Source organism: Pan troglodytes, chromosome 11 (genome assembly GCF_028858775.2).
Source record: "Pan troglodytes isolate AG18354 chromosome 11, NHGRI_mPanTro3-v2.0_pri, whole genome shotgun sequence".
Classification (NCBI taxonomy): domain Eukaryota; kingdom Metazoa; phylum Chordata; class Mammalia; order Primates; family Hominidae; genus Pan; species Pan troglodytes.
Window position 1 is genome coordinate 38,322,231 of NC_072409.2, and position 20,645 is coordinate 38,342,875.

Sequence of the window (20,645 nt, forward strand, 5' to 3'; positions counted from 1 at the left end):
CTTGAGCACACAACTTCACAAAAGAAAATATATAAACTATTATTAAGCATATGAAAAGTACTCAACTTCATCAGTCATTAGGTAAATGCAAATTAAAACAAAAATGAGAAACACACTAGAAATGCTCAAAGTAAAAGGACTGACAAAACGAAATATTGCCCAAGATATATGGCATCTGAAACTCTCACATACTGTGTTGTTGGTCAGAGTGTAAAGTGGTAGCAACATTTTGGAAAACCATTAGGCAGTATCTACTAAAGCAAAAAATATGCAGGCACTATTAAAGATCATTGCACTTTTAGATATTTATTTGATGAGTACAAATGTCCACAAAAAGACTTGTACAAGAATGTTAATTTTTTCAGTTTATTCATAAGATTCTCTCATAATAGCTAAAGACTGTAACCAACCCAAATGTCCATCATCACATGAATGTATAAACAAATTATGATATATTTGTGCAATAGAATATAATTCAGCAGCAGAGAAAGAATAAGCTATGATATGTGCAACAATATGGATAAATCTCAAAAATATAGAGTGAAAGATCCTAGACACAGAAGAATATATACTGCATTATTCCATTTACACACACACACACACACACACACACACACACTCTTTTTTCCCCAAGATGGTGGACTGAAAGCATTGTTAGCATGCCTCCCCTACTTGGAAAGACAAAAGAGTGTGTAGAGAGTCATACTGTGAACTTTTGTTCAAGAAGCAACATAGGAACTTGACAGGAAAACTGACAGAAATCACAGACCCTCTGAAAGAAATGGTGGGCTGCGGTCTACCCTGTGAGCCAGATGGAAAACTTAAGACAGCAAACCTGCTCACACACCAAGCACCTTGCTACTACAAACAGCATCTGAGAAAGCCATCAGACAAAGATTCTCTATAACCAAGGAACTCAGAGTCTTCACACCGGAAATCATCAAGAGCCAAATTGGGCTATAATAAACTGTAAACATTAAAGTTACATCCTTAAGGGGGAATAAAAAAATTAAAAAACACAGTTGAATGAAAAATAAATTCAAAAATACTAGAAGAAATAGTCTACCCAAGTGAGAAGGAACCAGAAAAATAATTCTGACAATATGACAAAACAGGGTTCTACAGTACCCACAAAAGATCACACTAACTCTCCAGCAATGGATCCAAACCAAGATGAAATCTTTGAAATACCAGATAAAGAACCCAAAAGGTTGATTGTTAAGCTACTCAAGGAGATGCAAGAGAAAGGTGAAAACCAACATAGTGAAGTTAAAAAAATAATTCAGGATATGAGTGATAAATTTTCTAGAGATGGATATTTTAAAGAAAAACCAATCAGAACTTTTGAAAATGAAAGACACATTTAGAGAATTAAAAAATGCACAGGAAAGTTTTAACAATAGACTAGAACTAGTAGAAGAAAAATTTCAGAGCTTGGAGACAAAGCTTTTGAATTAACCCAATCAGACAAGAGTAAAGAAAATACAATTAAAAGAAATGAATAAAGTCTCCAAAACATATGGGATTATGTAAAATTGCCAAACCAAAGAATCACTAGTGTTCCTGAGGGAGAAGACAAACAAAAAATTTGGAAAACTTATCTGAGGGAATAATTAAGGAGAACTTCCCTGACCTTGCTAGAGATTTAGATAATCAAACACGAGAAACTGAAAGAACTCCTGGGAGATTCATTACAAAAAGGATATCACCAGCTGGACCCAGTAGCTAATGCCTGTAATACCACTTCGGGAGGCCGAGGTGGGAGGACTACTTGAGACCAGGAGTTTGAGACCAGCTTGGGCAACATAGAGAGAACCCATCTCTATAAAAAATTAAAAAATTAGCCTGATGTGGTGGCATATGCCTATAGTCCCAGCTACTCAGGAGGCTAAGGTGGGAGGATTGCTTGAGCCCAGGAGGTCAAGGCTGCAGTGAGCCATGATCATGCCACTGCATTCCAGCCTGGGTAACAGAGTGAGACTCTGTCTCAGAAGAAAAAAAAAAAGAAAACAAAAAGGACATCACCAAGGCATATAATTATCAGGGTATCTAAAATCAACATGAAGGAAAGAATTCTAAGAACAGTAAGACAAAAGCATCAGGTAACCTATAAAGGAAAACTTATTAGACCAACAACAGCCTTCTCAGCAGAAACTTTACAAGCCAGAAAGGATTAGGGTCCTATCTTTAGCCTCCTTCAACAGAATAATTGTCAGCCAAGAATTTTGTATCCAGCAAAACTAAGTTTCATAAATGAAGGAGAAAAAAAGTTTTTTTTCGGATGAGCAAATACTGAGAGAATTTGTCACTACTAGACCAGCTCTACAAGAAATACTAAAAGGAGCTCTAAATCTTGAAACAAAAGGTCAATATGCACCAGAATAGAACATCTTGAAAGCATAAAACTCAGAGCCTATAAAACAATAACACATGAAGAAAACAAAGTAGGTTAACAGTCAACAATGATGACTGAAATAGTACTTCACATCTCAATATTAACGTTAAATGTAAATGGTCTATATCCTCCACTGACAGAATGGTTGAAAAATTACAAACCAAATATTTGCTGTATTCAAGAGACTCACTTAACATGTAGAGATTCTTACAGACTCAAGGTAAAGGGTGGAAACAGATATTCCAAGCAAATGGAAACCAAAAGCAGGCAAGAGTAGCTATTCTGATGTTAACAAAACAGACTTTAAAGCAACAATGGTTAAAAGAAAAAAAGACAAAGAAAGTCATTATATAGTGATAAAAGGATCAATCCAACAAGAAGATATTACAATCCTAAATATATATGCACCTAACTCTGGAGCTCCCAGAGTTGGACAGAAACACAATAATAGTGGGGGACTTCAACACTCCACTGACAGCACTAGACAGATCATCCAGGCAGAAAGTCAACAAAGAAACACAGGACTTAAACTGCACTCTACAACAAATGGACCTAACCAATACAGAAAATTCTACCCCAGAACTATAGAATATACATACTTTGCTGGGCACAGTGGCTCACGCCTGTAATCCTAGCACTTTGGGAGGGTGAGGCAGGCAGATTGCTTGAAACCAGGAGTTCAAGACCAACCTGGCCGACATGGCAAGACCCGCGTCTATTAAAAAAAAACAACAAATAAATAAATAAAAGAAAAAAGAATACACATACTTCTTATCAGCACATGGAACATTCTCCAAGATAGAACACATGATAGGCAACAAAGTAAGTCTCACTAAATTTTTAAAATTCAAAATCATATCAAAGATAATCAAGTATCAATAAGGTAAACAAGTATCTTTTCAGACCATAGTGGAGAAAAACTAGAAATCAACTCCAAAAGGACCTCTCAGAATTATACAAGTAATGAAAATTAAACAATTTTCTCCTGAATTATTTTTGAGTTAACAATGAAATCAAGATGGAAATTTAAAAATTCTTTGAAATGAATAATAGTGACACAGTTATTAAAACCTCCGAGATACAGCAAAAGCAGTAGTAAGAGGAAAGTTTTTAGCACTAAATGCCTAAATCAAAAAGTCTGAAAGATCACAAATTGACAACCTATTGTCACACTTCAAGGAAGTAAAGAAACAAGAACAAACAAAAACCCAAACTAGCAAAAGAAAAGAAATAACAAAGATCAGAGCAGAATCAAATGAAATTGAAACAAACAAACATAAACAATATAAAAGAACCAATGAAACAAAAACCTGTGTTTTTGACAAGGTAAACAAGATTGATAGACCATTAGCTATATTAACCAAAAAAAAAAAAAAAGAAGATGCAAATGAGTTCCATTAGAAATGAACATGGAGACACTACAGCGATATCTGTAACACAGAAATACAAAAAGACATCACAGATATACAAAAGATCATTTGAGACTACTGTGAACACCTCTATGCACACAAAGTAGGAAATCTAGAGGAAATGGATAAATTCCTGGAAATACACAGCCCCCCATCTTCAATTAGGAAGAAACAGAAATCCTGAACAAACCAATAACAAGCAGTGAGATTGACTCAGTAATTTTAAAAATTGCCAACAACAACAACAAAAAACGCCCAAGGTCAGATGGATTCACAGCCGAATTCTACCAGATATTCAAAGAAAAATTGGTATCAATATTACTGAAACTATTCCAAAAGATTGAGAAAGAGGTAATCCTCCCTAACTCATTCTACGAAGCCAGTATCACCCTGATACCAAGACCAGGAAAGGATCTAACGGACAAAAAAAAAAAAAAAAGAAAAACTACAGACCAATAGCCCTGATGAACACGGATGCAAAAACCCTCAGCAAAATACCAGCAAACTGAATCCAACAGCATATCAAAAAGATAATTCACCCTGGGTTTCATCCAGGGCTGCAGGGATGCTTTAACATTTGCAAGTCAATAAGTACGATTCATCACATAAATGGAATTAAAAATAAAAACCATACAATCATCTCAATAGACACAGAAAAAGCATTCAATAAAATCTAGCATTTCTTTATAAAAAAACCCTCAACACATTATTATTTTGAGGTATGTTCTGTCTAAGTATAGAAGGAAGCCACATATGACAAACCCACAACCAATACCTTAATGAATGGGGAAAATTAGAAAGCATTCCCTGGAAGAACCGGAACAAGACAAGGATGCCCACTTTCATCATTTCTATTCAGCATAGTACTGGAAGTCCTAACCAGAGCAATCAGCACGAGAAAGAAAGAAAGGACATCCAAATTGGAAATGAGAAGGTCAAACTATCTCTCTTTGCCAATGATATGATTGTACACCTACAAAACCCTAAAGACTCCTCCAAAAGAATCCTAGATTTGATAAATGAATCCAATTAAGTCTCAGGTTACAAAATCAATGTACACAAATTAGTAGCACTGCTATACACCAACAGTGACCATGCAGAGCATCAAATCATGAACTAAATCCCTTTTGAAATAGCTGCAAAACACCACCACCACCAAAACAAAACAAAAAACTGGGAATATACTTAACCAGAAAGATGAAAGATCTCTACAAGATGAACTATAAAACACTGCTGAAAGAAATCATAGATGAGGCTGGATGCAGTGGCTCACGCCTATAATCCCAGCACTTTGGGAGGCTGTGCATCACCTGAGCTCAGGAGTTTGAGACCAGCCTGGCCAACATGGTGAAACCTCATCCGTACTAAAAATACAAAAATTAGCTGGGTGTGGTGGCACACATCTGTAATCCCAGCTACTCAGGAGGCTGAGGCAGGAGAATCGCTTGAACCTGGGAGGCGGAGGTTGTGGTGAGCTGAGATCACGCCACTGCCCTCCAGCCTGGGTGACAGAGTGAGACTTTGTCTCAAAAAAAAAAAAAAAAAAAAAAAAGAAATCATAGATGACACAAACAAATGGAAACACATCCCATGCTCATTGACTGGAAGCATCAGTATTGTAAAAATGACCATACTGCCCAAAGCAATCTACAGATTCAATGTAATTCTGATAAAAATACCAACATCATTTTTCACAGAATAAGTAACAATCCTAAAATTCATATAGAACCAAAAAAGAGTCTGGACAGCCAAAGCAATCCTCAGCAAAAAGAACAAATCTGGAGGCATCACAATTACCTGCCTTCAAATTATATTACAAGGCTATAGTAATTAAAACAACATGGTACTGGTATAAAAATAGATGTATAGACCAATGGAACAGAATAGAGAACCCAGAAATAAAGTCAAATACTTACAACTGATCTTTGACAAAGCATACAAAAACATAAATTGGGGAAAAAACACCCTATTCAATAAAAGATGCTGGGAAAACTGGATATGCACATGTAGAAAAAAGAAACTGGATCCCTATCTCTCACCATATACAAAAATCAACTCAAGATGGATGAATGACTGAAATCTAAGACCTGAAACCATAAAAATTCTTGAAGAAAACCTAGGGAAAACTCTTCCAGACAATAGTCTAGGCAAAAATTTATGACTAAGACCCCCCAAAGCAAATTTAACAAAAACAAAAATAAATGAGACCTAATAAAAATAAAAAGCTTCTGCTCAGTGAAAAAAATAATTTTCAGAGTAAACAGACAACCCACAAAATGGAAGAACATATTTCTAAGCTATGCATCTGACAAAGAATTAATAACCAGAATCCACAAGAAACTCAAATCAGCAAGGAAAAAACCCAAATAATCCCATTAAAAAGTAAGCAAATGACATGAATAGACATCTCAAAAAAGATATACAAATGGCCAACATCTGGAAAAAATGCTAAACATCACTAATCATCAGAAAATGCAAATTAAAACCACAATGAGATAATATCACCATAGCCCAGCCAGAACAGCCATTATTAAACAGTCAAAAAACAAGAGATGTTGGCATGAATGGGGTGAAAGGGGAACACTTTATATGCTGCTGGCAGGAATGTAAATTAGTACAACCTGGCTGGGCTCGGTTGGTCATTCATGCCTGTAATCCCAGCACTTTGGGAGGCCGAGGTGGGTGGATCATGAGGTCAGGAGTTCAAAATCAGCCTGGCCAAGATGGTGAAACCCCGTCTCTACTAAAAATACAAAAAAATTTAGCCAGGCGTGGTGGTGGGTGCCTGTAATCCCAGCTACTGAGGGGGCTGAGGCAGAGAATTGTTTAAAACCCGGGAGGTGAAGGATGCAGTGAGCTGAGATTGTGCTACTGCACTCCAGCCTGGGTGACGGAGTGAAACTCCATCTCAAAGAAAAAAAAAATTAGTACAACCTGTATGGAAAACAACGTGAAGATTTCTCAAGGAACTAAAAGTAGATCTACCATTTGACCCATTTGAACCAGCAATTCTACTACTGGGTATTTACCCAGAGGAAAGTAAGTCATTAAAAAGACATCTGCATGCATATGTATATTGCAGCACAATTCACAGTTGCAAAGATATGGAATCAACCTAAGTGCCCGTCAACTGATGAGCAGATGAAGAAAATGTGGAACATATATATAATGGCATACTACTCAGCCATAAAAAGGAAGAAATAATGTCCTTGTAGCAACTTGGATGGAGGAGGCCATTATTCTAAGTGAAGCAACTCAGGAATGGAACATCAAATACTGTATGTTCTCACTTATAAGTGGAAGCTAAGCTATGGTTATGCAAAGGCATACAGAGTGATATAATGTACTTTGGGGACTCAGAAAGGGGAAGGGTGAGAGTGGGCAGAGGAATAAAAAGCTACATATTGGGTACAACATACACTATTCAGGTGATGGGTGCACAAAAATCTTAGACTTCACCACTACACAATTCATCCATGTAACCAAAAACTACTTGCACTATAAAAGCTACTAAAATGAATATATATATATATATATTTCTATGCATATACAAAATGAAGTGTTTCTCTTGTAGACAGCAAAAAAAATTCTATTTATAAAAACTTCAAGAACAGGTAAAACTAATCTTTTGCGTTAAAAATCATAATGGTGTTAACCATGGAGGTGGTGACTGGTTGAAAGTGGGGAAAAAAGGAACTTTCTGGTGTTGCCTAAATGTTTTATGTCCTGACTGTGGTGGTGGTGATGTGAGTAGGTACATTTATTACACATATCTAATTGTATATTTTTCTGTACATTCTTGTATGCACATTTTAACTCAATAATAATAATTATTAAAAAATATTATTGGAACAAATATAAAGATGACAGTATAAAGTTTACATTTTTGCAATCTAAGTTCATTTTAAAAAGTAAATCTATTATCAACATTATTTCATAAAAAAGTGTAAGCCCTCAAAAAGGAAATAAAGGACTGTCCTTCCTGAAAGGACAGCTGGTAGCTTTTCACCAACATCTATTTACATCTTTCGTGCCTGAGGAAAATCATTAATAACTGACAATCAATAAATCTATGGCATGCATTACACAGAATTGCCCAGGTAAGAAATAGCTTTATAGCAAAGGATCACAAATTAATTGTAACTTGAGTATCTACTCCTATCATTTTCCATTTGTGGCAAATATTCAAAATCACTGTTTTTTCCTGCATGCAATGTCTTTAAGAATTATGGCATCTCCCTTCCAATGACCTCTTAAATAGGCCTCTTATTGAATCTCTGCTTGGGATGCTCTGAAAGATCTCTTTGAGTGCTCCCCTTACTTTCCCCCACATGCATTTTTTTGTATACCATGTAGCCTATATACGAAGTCATATTATTCTAAATATGTCTTTCCAATGTAGCAAAAGGCCACCAAACTATTTTCAAGAACTGTAGTAACAGGAAGTCAGACTTATTACATACAGACTATAGGTGCACAGACATGCACAAACCTATATGTTAAATACTACACAAACCTATATATGTTAAATACTACAATGATCTTTTCTTCATTTTTTTACAAAATGGTGAGGACTTTGTCATCAACAAGAAGCAAGTGGTCTATGGATTCACAGGAACTAATGCTTTTCAGTGAGGTAAAACAGTGCTCTGGTGATCTGCATGGTTTTCCAGCAACATATACTCTCTGTTACATGCAACATATACTTCTCTCTTATACAACTACATCCAATAACTTTCATTTAGCACTGCTAGAAACATTCCCAACACTGGCATTTTAAACATATTAGAATCAGGTGAGGAGCTTTTAAAAAGCATTACTGTCTGGTTTCTACCTCAGACCAATTGAATTAGAATCTTGGGAAGTGAAACTCAAGCAATTTTTAAGAATTCCTTTAAAATTTTTTCTCTTGAATTAAAAAAAGCGATACTTCATTGCATTATTATTTTAGTATTTCCTCCAAGTATTATAGTTCATATCCATAACTTTACAAAGTCTATTTAGAGTTAATGTTGTATCACTTTATACAAAATGCAAGACCCTTGCAATTGTATAGTTGCATTATCCCCACCCCATACTTTATGCTGTAGATATCATATATATGTATTATACCTATATTTACTATAAATTCCATAATAGTTTTATAATTTTTGCTTTAAATAGCAATATTAATTTTAAAGAAATTAAGAAAAAATAATTGTTTATCTTTAGCTACCTATTTATCTTTTCTGGTGCTTTTTTTTTTTTTTTTTTCCCTGAAACAGAGTTTCACTCTGTTGCCCAGGCTGGAGTGCAGTGGCGCAATCTCGGCTCACTGCAACCTCTGCCTCCTGGACTCAAGCAATTCTCATGCCTCAGCCTCCCGAGTAGCTGGGACTACAGGCGCATCACCACACCCAGCTAATGTTTTGTATTTTAGTAGAGACGAGGTTTCACCATGTTGCCCAGGGCAGTCTTGAAATGCTGAGCTCAGGTGATCTGCCCTCCTCAGCCTCCCAAAGTGCTGGGATTACAGGCGCAAGCCACTGTGCCCGACCATTATTTCTTTTAATATAGGTTTGTTTGGGATAAATTATCTTAGTTTTGTTTGTCCTTATTTCAGTTTTATTCTGGAAAGATAGTTTTACCAGATACAGAATTCTAGATTGACAGTTTTTCCTTTCAGCATTTTAAAGCGATTATTTTACTGTCTGCATGTGCCTATTGATACTGAAGAGTATGTTGTCACCTGTATTCATGCTTTACTATATTGGATCATGTCTTTTCTTTTTTTAATTATACTTTAAGTTTTGAGATACATGTGCAGAACGTGCAGGTTGGTTACATAGGTATACACGTGCCATGGTTTGTTGCACCCATCAACCTGTCATCTACGTTAGGTATTTCTCCTAATGCTATGCCTCCTCTTACCCCTCATCCCCTGGCAGGCCCCAGTATGTGATGTTCCCCTCCCTGTATCCATGTGTTCTCATTGTTCAACTCCAATTTATGAGTGAGAACATGAGGTGTTTGGTTTTCTGTTCCTGTGTTAGTTTGCTGAGAATGATGGTTTCCAGTTTAATCCATGTCCCTGGAAAGGACATGAACTCATCCTTTTTATGGCTGCATAGTATTCCATGGTGTATATGTGCAACATTTTCTTTATCCAGTCTATCACTGATGGGCATTTGGGTTGGTTCCAAGTCTTATTGTGAATAGTGCTGCAATAAACATATGTGTGCATGTGTCTTTATCGTAGAATGATTTATAATCCTTTGGGCATATATCCAGTAATGGGATTACTGGGTTAAATAGTATTTCTGGTTCTAGATCCTTGAGGAATCGCCACACTGTCTTCACAAAGGTTGAACTAATTTACACTCCACCAACAGTGTAAAAGCATTCCTATTTCTCCACATCCTCTCCAGCACCTGTTGTTTCCTGACTTTTTAATGATCGCCATTCTAACTGGCATGAGATGGTGGTATCTCATTGTGGTTTTAATTTGCATTTCTCTAATGACTAGTGATGATGAGCTTTTTTTCATGTGTTTGTTGGCCGCAATAATGTCGTCTTTTGAAGACAGTGTCTGTTTTTTGAGACGCGTCTGTTTATATACTTTGCCCACTTTTTGATGGGGTTGTTTTTTTCTTGTAAGTTTAAGTTCTTTGTACATTCTGGATATTAGCCCTTTGTCAGATGGATAGATTGCAAACATTTTCTCCCATTCTATAGGTTGCCTGTTCACTCTGCTGATAGTGTCTTTTGCTGTGCCAAAGCTCTTTAGTTTAATTAGATCCCACTTGTCAATTTTGGCTTTTGTTGCCATTGCTTTTGGTGTTTTAGTCATGAAATCTTTGCCCATGCCTCTGTCCTGAATGGTATTGTCTAGGTTTTCTTCTAGCATTTTTATGGTTTTAGGTCTTACGTTTAAGTCTTTAATCCATCTTGAGTTAATTTTTGTATAAGGTGTAAGGAAGGGGTCCAGTTTCAGTTTTCTGCATATGGCTAGCCATTTTCCCAACACCATTTATTAAATAGGGAATCCTTTCCCCATTGCTTGTTTTTGTCAGGTTTGTCAAAGATTAGATGGTTGTAGATGTGTTGGGTTATTTCTGAGGCCTCTATTCTGTTCCATTGGTCTATATCTCTGTTTTGGTACCAGAATCATGCTGTTTTGGTTACTGTAGCCTTGTAGTATAGTTCGAAGTCAGGTAGCATGATGTCTCCAGCTTTGTTCTTTTTGCTTAGGATTGTCTTGGCTATATGGGCTCTTTTTTGGTTCCATACGAAATTTAAAGTAGTTTTTTCTAATTCTGTGAAGAAAGTCAATGGTAGCTTGATGGGGATAGCACTGAATCTATAAATTGCTTTGGGCAGTATGGCCATTTTCATCATATTGATTCTTCCTATCTATGAGTATGGAATGTTTTTCTATTTGTTTGTGTCATCTCTTATTTCTTTGAGCAATGTTTTATAGCTCTCCTTGAAGAGGTCTTTCACATCACTTGATAGTTGTATTCCTAGGTATTTTATTCTCTTTGTAGCAATTGTGAATAGGAGTTCACTCATGATTTAGCTGTTTGTCTATTATTGGTGTATAGGAATGCTTGGGAGTTTTGCACATTGATTTTGTATCCCGGGACTTTGCTGAAGTTGCTTATCAGCTTAAGGAGATTTTGGGTTGAGATGATGGGATTTTCTAAATATACAATCATGTCATCTGCAAACAGAAACAATTTGGCTTCCTCTCTTCCTATTTGAATACCCTTTATTTCTTTCTTTTGCCTGATTGCCCTGGCCAGAACTTCCAATACAGGAGTGGTGAGAGAGGGCATCCTTGTCATGTGCCAGTTTTCAAAGGGAATGCTTCCAGTTTTTGCCCATTCAGTATGACATTGGCTGTGGGTTTGTCATAAGTAGGTCTTATTATTTTGAGATACATTCCATCAATACCTAGTTTTTTGAGAGTTTTTAGCATGAAGGGGTGTTGAATTTTATTGAAGGCCTTTTCTGCATCTATTGAGATAATCATGTGGTTTTGTCATTGGTTCTGTTTATGTGATGGATTATGTTTATTGATTTGTGTATGTTGAACCAGCCTTGCATCCCAGGGGTGAAGCTGACTTGATCATGGTGGATAAGCTTTTTGATGTGCTGCTGGATTCAGTTAGCCAGTATTTTATTGAGGATTTTCACATCAATATTCATCAGGGATATTGGCCTGAAATTTTCTTTTTTTGTTGTGTCTCTGCCAGGTTTTGGTGTCAGGATGATGCTGGCCTCATAAAATGAGGTAGGGAGGAGTCCCTCTTTTTCTATTGATTGGAATGGTTTCAGAAGGAATGGTACCAGCTCCTTTCTGTACCTCTGGTAGAATTCAACTGTGAATCTGTCTGGTCCTGGGTTTTTGGAGGTTGCTAGGCTATTAATTACTGCCTCAATTTCAGAACTTGTTACTGGTCTATTCAGGGATTCGACTTCTTCCTGGTTTAGTCTTAGGAGGGTGTATGTGTCCAGGAATTTACCAATTTCTTCTAGATTTTCTAGTTTATTTGTGTAGAGGTGTTTCTGGTATTCTCTGATGGTAGTCTGTATTTCTGTGGGATCAGTGGTTATATCCCCTTTATCATTTTTTATTGTGTCTATTTTATTCTTTTCTCTTTTCTTCTTTATTAGTCTGGGTGGTGGTCTACCTGTTGTTAATCTTTTAAAAAAAACCAGCTCCTGGATTCTTGATTTTTTGAAGGGTTTTTCGTGTCTCTATCTCCTTTAGTTCTGCTCTGATCTTAGTTATTTCTTGTCTTCTGAATTTGTTTGCTCTTGCTTCTCTAGTTCTTTTAATTGTGATGTTAGGATGTCGATTTTAGATCTTTCCCACTTTCTCCTGTGGGCATTTAGTGCTATAAATTTCCCTCTAAACACTGCTTTAGCTGTGTCCCAGAGATTCTAGTACGTTGTGTCTTTGCTCTTATTGGTTTCAAGGAACTTATTTATTTCTACCTTAATTTCATTATTTACCCAGTAGTCATTCAGGAGCAGGTTGTTCAGTTTCCATGTAGTTGTGTGGTTCTGAGTGAGTTTCTTAATCCTGAGTTCCAATTTGATTACACTGTGGTCTGAGAGACTGTTACGATTTCCATTCTTTTGCATTTGCTGAGGAGTGTTTTACTTCCAATTATGTGGTCAATTTTAGAATAAGTGCAATGTGGTACTGAGAAGAATGTATATTCTGTTGATATGGGGTGGAGAGTTCTGTAGATGTTTATTAGGTCTCCTTGGTCCAGAGCTGAGTTCAAGTCCTGAATATTCTTGTTATTTTCTGTTGCATTGATCTTTCTAATATTGACAGTGGGGTGTTAAAGTCTCCTATTATTATTGTGTGGGAGCCTAAGTCTCTTTGTAGGTCTCTGAGAACTTGCTTTATGAATCTGGGTGGTTCTGTATTGGGTGCATATATATTTAGGATATTTAGCTCTTCTTGTTGCATTGATTCCTTTACCATTATGTAATGCCCTTGTTTGTCTTTTTTGATCTTTGTTGGTTTAAAGCCTGTTTTATCAGAGACTAGGATTGCAACCCCTGCTTTTTTTTTTTTTTTTTTTTGCTTTCCATTTGCTTGGTAAATATTCCTCCATCCCTTTATTTTCAGCCTGTGTGTGTCTTTGCACGTGAGATGGGTCTCCTGAATTACAGCACACCAATGGGTCTTGACTCTTTATCCAATTTGCCAGTCTGTGTCTTTTAATTGGGGCATTTAGACCATTTACATTTAAGGTTAATATTGTTATCTGTGAATTTGATCCTGTCATTGTGATGCTACCTGGTTATTTTGCCTATTCGTTGATGCAGTTTCTTCACAGTGTCGATGGTCTTTACAATTTGGTATGTTTTTGCAGTGGCTGCAACCAGTTTTTCCTTTCCATAGTTAGTGGCTCCTTCAGGAACTCTTGTAAGCCACACCTGGTGGTGACAAAATCTCTCTGCATTTGCTTCTCTGTAAAGGATTTTATTTCTCCTTCGCTTATGAAGCTTAGTTTGGCTGGATATGAAATTCTGTGTTGAAAATTCTTTTCTTTAAGAATGTTGAATATTGACCCTCACTCTCTTCTGGCTTGTAGGGTTTCTGTAGAGAGATCCACCGTTAGTCTGATGGGCTTCCCTTTGTGGGTAACCTGACCTTTCTCTCTGGCTGCCCTTAACATTTTTCCCTTCATTTCACTCTTGGTGAATCTGACGATTATGTTTCTTGGAGTTCCTCTTCTTGAGGAGTATCCTAGTGGTGTTCTCAGTATTTCCTGAATTTGAATGTTGGTCTCTTGCTAGGTGGGGAAAGTTCTCCCGGATAATATCCTGAAGAGTGTTTTCCAACTTGGTTCCATTCTCCCCGTCACTTTCAGGTACACCAATCAAACATAGATTTGGTCTTTTCACATAGTCCTATATTTCTTGGAGTCTTTGTGCATTCCTTTTCATTCTTTTTTTCTCTAATCTTGTCTTCACACTTTATTTCATTAAGTTGATCTTCAGTCTCTGATATTCTTTCTTCGATTTGATTGATTCAGCTATTGATACTTGTGTGTGCTTCACAAAGTTCTCCTGCTGTGTTTTTTAGCTCCATCAGGTTATTTATGTTCTTCTCTAAACTGGTTATTCTAGTTAGCAATTCCTCTAACCTTTTTTCAAGGTTCTTAGCTTTCTTGCATTGGGTTAGAACATGCTCCTTTACAGAAAAAGCTCAGAGGAGTTTATTATTGCCCACCTTCTGAAGCCTACTTCTGTCAATTCATCAAACTCATTCTCTGTCCAGTTTTGTTCCCTTGCTGGTGAGGAGTTGTGATCCTTTGCAGAAGAAGAGGTATTCTGGTTTTTGGAATTTTCAGGCTTTTTGCATTGGTTTTTCCTCATCTTCATGGATTTATCTACCTTTGGTCTTCTATGTTGGTGACCTTTGGATGGGGTTTCAGTGTGCACATCCTTTTTGTTGAAGTTGATGTTATTCTTTTATTTTTGTTAGTTTTCCTTCTAATAGTCAGGCCCCTATTCTACAGGTTTGCTGGAGTTTGATGAAAGTCCACTCCAGACCCTGTTTGCCTAGGTATCTGCAGCAAAGACTGCAGAACAGCAAAGATTGCTGCCTGTTCCTTCCTCTGGAAGCTTCGTTCCAGAGGGGCACCTGCCAGATGCAAGCCAGAGCTGTCCTGTATGAGGTGTCTGTCGGCCCCTGCTGGGAGGTGTCTCCCTGTCAGGAGGCACCGGAATCAGGGACCCACTTGAAGAGGCAGTCTTTCCCTTAGCAGAGCTCGAGCGCTGTGTTGGGAGATCTGCTGCTCTCTTCAGAGCCAGCAGGCAGGAACATTTAAGTCTGCTGAAGATGCATCCACAGCTGCCCCTTCCCTCAGGTGCTCTGTCCCAGGCAGATGGGAGTTTTATCTATAAGCCCCTGACTGGGGCTTCTGCCTTTCTTTCAGAGATGCCCTGCCCAGAGAGGAGGAATCTAGAGAGGCAGTCTGGCTGCAGTAGCTTTGCTGAATTGTGGTGAGCTCCACCCAGTTTGAACTTCCTGGTGGCTTTGTTTACACTGTGAGGGGAAAACTGCCTACTGAAGCCTCAGTAATGGGGGACGCCCCTCCCCCCACCAAGCTAGAGTGTCCCAGGTCGACTTCAGACTGCTGTGCTGGCAGCGAGAATTTCGAGTCAGTGGATCTTAGCTTGCTGGGCTCCGTGGGAGTTGGATCTGCTGAGCTAGACCACTTGGCTCCCTGTCTTCAGCCCCCTTTCCAGGGGAGAGAATGGTGCTCTCTCGCTGACATTCCCAGGCACCACTGGGGTATGAAGAAAAACTCCCACAGGTAGCTTGGTGTCTGCCCAAATGGCCGCCTGGTTTTTTGCTTGAAACCCGGGGCCCTGGTGGTGTAGGCACCCAAGGGAATCTCCTGATCTGTGGGTTGCAAAGATTGTGGGAAAAGCGTAGTATCTGGACCGGAATGCACCGTTGCTCATGGCACAGTGCCTCACGGTTTCCCTTGGTTAGGGCACCATCATGTCTTTTTCTTTGGCTGCTTTTTTTTTTTTAAAGGTGATATGGTTGTTTTATTCATTTGTACTTAAACCAGGCAAACTAGTACTGATGTCATTGTGATGTAGCAAATACAAGACCGCTGTCTATAAATATTAGCATAACCAACCAATTAGGGGCTATAGTAAAACACAGAGCCAAAGGGGCTGATGAAATCAATGAAGTATGTTACAGCTTAATCCTTCACCTTAATAATTGGGTTTTTAACAGTAAGTAAGGCCAGGCACGGTGGCTCATGGTGTAATCCTAGCACTTTGGGAGGCTGAGGCGGGCGGATAACAAGGTCAGGAGTTCAAGACCAGTCTGGCCAACATAGTGAAACCCAGTGTCTATTAAAAATACAACAAAATAGCTGGGTGTGGTGGTATGTGCCTGTAAATCCTAGCTACTTGGGAGGCTGAGGCAGGAGAATCGCATCAACCCAGAAGGTGGAGGCTGCAGTGAGCTGAGATCGCGCCACTGCACTCTAGCCCAGGCAGCAGTGCGAGACTCCGTCTCTAAATAAATAAATAAAAATAAAAATAAGCAAAGCCTCCCAGTCTCAGAAAATGGGACTATACCTTCACCACATCAATTTGTACTTTTACTTCCTATTCTTGAGGCTAGGTTCTAAATCCTAAAGATATTCAAACTAGTATTATATCTACTTATCTATAGCCAGAGACAGCTTCTATCATGTTGTCCTTAGCAGCCAAGGTTATTAAAACCTTTTTTCTCCAGAAAGATCCCATAGGAAAAAAAGAAAACTCTCTGATTTGGCTCCAATCATACCCCACCCTCCACAAAATCGACTTGATAGGCATAAAGGAAACAAAGATATGAAGGCAGAACATGCAGCTTCCAAACAAGTAAAATCCTATGAGGGAGGCAGGAGGGGAGAGGAAGGATTCAGCCAGTGCCCAGACTGAAATTGAGTAATATCAATTTCACTCATCTTTACATATCTTCAGGCTGCATGTTCTTGGAATAGTTTAGGAATAAATCTATGGTTTGTGGAGTACTAAAATACCTAGTGGTCTGCCGTATTCCATTGTAGCTTTCTTCAGCAGTTTCCAAGGCAGCCTCCAAGTCACTGAGAGAAGAATTTTGCTGGAACCGCATGCAGGACTTGCAGAGATTCCTCTCCACAGCTATATAGAAGGGATTGTTCCAGGCCTGATTGTTCCAGGATTGGGTGCACCAGGTCTGAGTGTTCAGGAATGGCTGTTCTAGGACTGGATGTTCCAGGTCTGGTTGCCCCAGGCTGAACTGCTACAGGTCTGGTTGCTCCGCATTGAAAGGTTCCCAGACATGTTCGCCAAGCATCCTTGGAGGCAGGAAGAATAGAGGCTGGGGTAGGTAGGTGCTCAGGCCTTTGGAGTCACACCATTGCTATTCTTTGGGCAGCTGTTTTTCTGCCACCTCTTATATTTTATTCTCTGGTCCTGGAACCAAGTCTTAACCTGTTTGTAGCTAAGATTCAGGATGCTGTAAAGTTCTTGCATCTGCTGGAGGCTGAGGTATTTCTGTCTCTGAAATCTATCACTGAGTTCACACAGCTGGGTGGAAGAGAACACAGTTCTGGTCATCTGTTTCTTGACCAGGACTTTGTCTTCCTTTTTTGCGGTGCTCTTCTCTGCAGAAGTGAGTTGTCTGCCTTTGGGACTCGTGAAAGAATTAGAGCTGTCCAGACTCTGTGTGAGGCATCTCAGCAGAAGATATATGCAAGGATGGATAGTTTGTTTTGGGCCCACAAATCACAGACATTGGCAAAGAGTCTTTACAGTTGGATGCTTCAGAGCAAGGCAGGTTTTGGGGACAAGCTGGATGCACACTCATGTTATTATTGAAAAAGGGGAGGAAAAAATTTAAGAGCTGGACTGTAAAAAAGGCTAAGGCTTTAAGACTGTTTTTCTGGAAGATGTCAGAGGAATATGAGCTCCAGAAGTGAAAGTATGAAGAAGTTGGGATGAAGTGAGTTCTCCCACAGTAACAGAAGGCAACCAGCTCAGTTCAGCCCTTTGGCTACTTTTAAGAGTTTCTCTTCATCTTTGGTTTTCAGTAATTTGATTATGGTATTTTCAGGTGAGATTTTCTTTTTTTCGGAGACAGCATCTCACTCTGTCGCCCAGGCTGGAGTGCAGTGGCATGATTCTGGCTCACTGCAACCTCCTCCTCCTGGGTTCAAGCGATTCTCCTGCCTCAGCCTCCCGAGTAGCTGGGATTACAGGCACGCACCACCATGCCCAGCTAATTTTGTATTTTTAGTAGAGACGGGGTTTCACCATGTTAGCCAGGCTGATCTCCAACTCCTGACCTCAGGTGGTCTGCCTGCCTCAGCCTCCCAAAGTGCAGGATTACAGGCATGAGCTACCATGCCTGGCCAAGATTTTCTTTGTATTTATCTTATTGGAGTTCATTACGTTTCTTGAATATTTAAATGTATGTCTTTCACCAAGTTTGGGCAATTTTTGGCCATCATTTTCTTAATTATTTTTCTGCCCCATTCTCTCTCTCCTATCTTTGTAATTACAAACAGTTTGGTCTTTCAATATTGTCCTACAAATCACTGAGACTCACTTTTTTCTTAGTATATTCGCTTCTTTTTTTTTTTTAAAGATTGGTTAATTTCTATTGATCTATCTTTAAGTTCACTGACTCTTCATCTCCAATCTGCTGATAAGCCCTTCTAGTGAATCTTTAGATATTGTAGTTTTCAGTTCTAGAATTTCCATTAGTTCTTTTTATAGAGTTTCTATTTTTCTGCAAGACATCCTATCTGTTTATTCATTACGAACATATTTTTCTTTGCATCCTTAAGCAGAGTTAAAAGACCTGCTTTAAATTCCTTGTCTGCTCATTAAAATCTGGAACAACAAAGATAGTTGTTCTCCATTGTTAGTTTTTCTCATGAGTATGGAACACAGTTTACTGTTTGTCCTCATGTCTAGCAATATTTGAGAATATCTTAGACACTGAAAATGATGTGTTGTAAAGATTCTGGATTCTGTTATGTTATGCTGAAGACTATTCATTTTTTGTTTTAGCAGGCAGATACCTTGGCTGAACCCAAACTCTAAATTATGTTTTTCCTGCATAGGCAGGCAGTAGCTAAATCGCTGATGAGTTATTTTAGCCTTAGCTTGGCTGCCTGAATTTTTCCCCATCTATGTTTAGGTTAGGGGTTAGTCAGAGATTTTGGCAGTTTATATGTAGAGGTTAGGCCTTCCCTTATATGAATTTCTCTGTTCTGGAAAATCTCTTCTGTTTTTCATTTTTCTTCTTTTTTGAGATGAAGTCTCACTCTGTCACCCAGGCTGGAGTGCAAGGGCACGATCTTAGCTCACCGCAACCTCTGCCTCCCAGGTTCAAGCAATTCTCCTGTCTCAGCCTCCTGAGTAGCTGGGATTATAGGCATGCACCACCATGCCTGGCTAATTTTTTGTATTTTTAGTAGAGACGGGGTTTCACCATGTTGGCCAGGCTAGTCTCGAACTCCCTACCTCAAGTGATCCACCTGCCTTGGCCTCCCAAAGTGCTGGGATTACAGGTGTGAGCCACTGCACCCAGCCTGAAACATCTCTTCTGACTTACAGCCATTGCCCCAAATGCTGTCCTTTGATTCTTCAAAAAGTAAGAATGCAGATTTCTACTCAGTTTTCATCCTCTTTGAAGAACTGAGTAGGCCCTGTTATAAAAGTGGAAACTCACCCAGTGCTATCCTTCTTACGGTCTTCCAAGGGCTGATTACAATGCAATTTCTGCCTACTTGGTCACTCTTCAATTCCTCCAGATAGTTGTTTTTATATTTTGTTCAGAGTTTATAAATGTTATCTACTGGAGGGCTGATCCAATAGGAGCTACTACATCATTTTCAAAAGCCATTGCTACTTTAAAAGGCTTTCTAGATGGTTGAGTACTGCTGTATCAATCTTGATGATGTGAGAAGTACTTAGGCCATTTCAATCATCTTCATCCTTCTAACTAAGTTATTCTAAGACAATGGTAGCCCTGCACTGACCACTAAGAAAGCACACACCTTGAGCCATCCATCCAACTATTATAACCTGGGACTTGGTATCTAGTGATTTCAAATCTAGTGATTATCACTGGGCTTTCATATTTTCCCCCATGCAGCCAATTCACTCTATTGAACTAATAATCTGACTCACTGGGTGGAATAGCCACTCAATCTTAAGCTCTATTCTTGCTGGTGATTGGAACCCTCCTACTCTTGGACAGAATTTCAAGTTGACCACTGCCTACCTGTAGTGGACTCACAAGTATTATCTGACTCTCTATCTACTTGTTTTTAAATCTTGTGCTAACAATAGCTGCCCTTGATTACAGGTAAACTATAATCTTTGTGCAGCTCAATGTCCCCTCCTGCTGAACCTCTGTAACCAGCTTCTCTTAGAGCTTTCCTTGTCCAAGTAGATGAGACCAGTACCAAGCTTCTGTCCTTTCTTGCTGAGTTAAATGCTATATCTCATTAATAGATTCCAAAGTTGGAAAAATAAAAGATTTCAGAGAAGTAGTAGTATTTTTAAACATCTTTGCAAAACTGAAAAATAGAAAACAAAATGATCCAAGGATGTTAGATATTAAACTGTATCCAGAACGAATTCTGACTCCACAAGAATTCATTGTTTCATTCCTTGAAGGTATTTATTTAGCACCTATTTTGTGCAAGGCATTGTAGGAAGATATAAAGATAAATTTGATAGGATTCTGTATTCTAGAAGCTCATAGAATAACAGGGGTAAATTTGTTCATGAATAATTATGGGATAATAAGGGCTAAG

At 38.5% G+C, this 20,645-nt stretch overlaps 1 protein-coding gene and 1 pseudogene across 22 annotated transcripts in view; both read right to left on the bottom strand.

The window, feature by feature from the left end:
• INVS (inversin) overlaps window positions 1–20,645 on the bottom strand; it is a 201,488-nt gene that overhangs the window by 108,038 nt on the left and 72,805 nt on the right. For 2 of the 22 annotated variants that reach the window (XM_063788444.1, XM_063788437.1), the window contains exon 4: window positions 2,995–3,110. The exons of the other annotated variants lie outside the window; for them this stretch is intronic. The gene's annotated coding sequence lies outside the window, so the exon portion shown is untranslated. The remainder of the gene's footprint in view (window positions 1–2,994; window positions 3,111–20,645) is intronic. 22 annotated transcript variants of the gene reach the window in all.
• On the bottom strand, window positions 16,683–17,859 carry NANOGP5 (Nanog homeobox pseudogene 5; annotated as a pseudogene).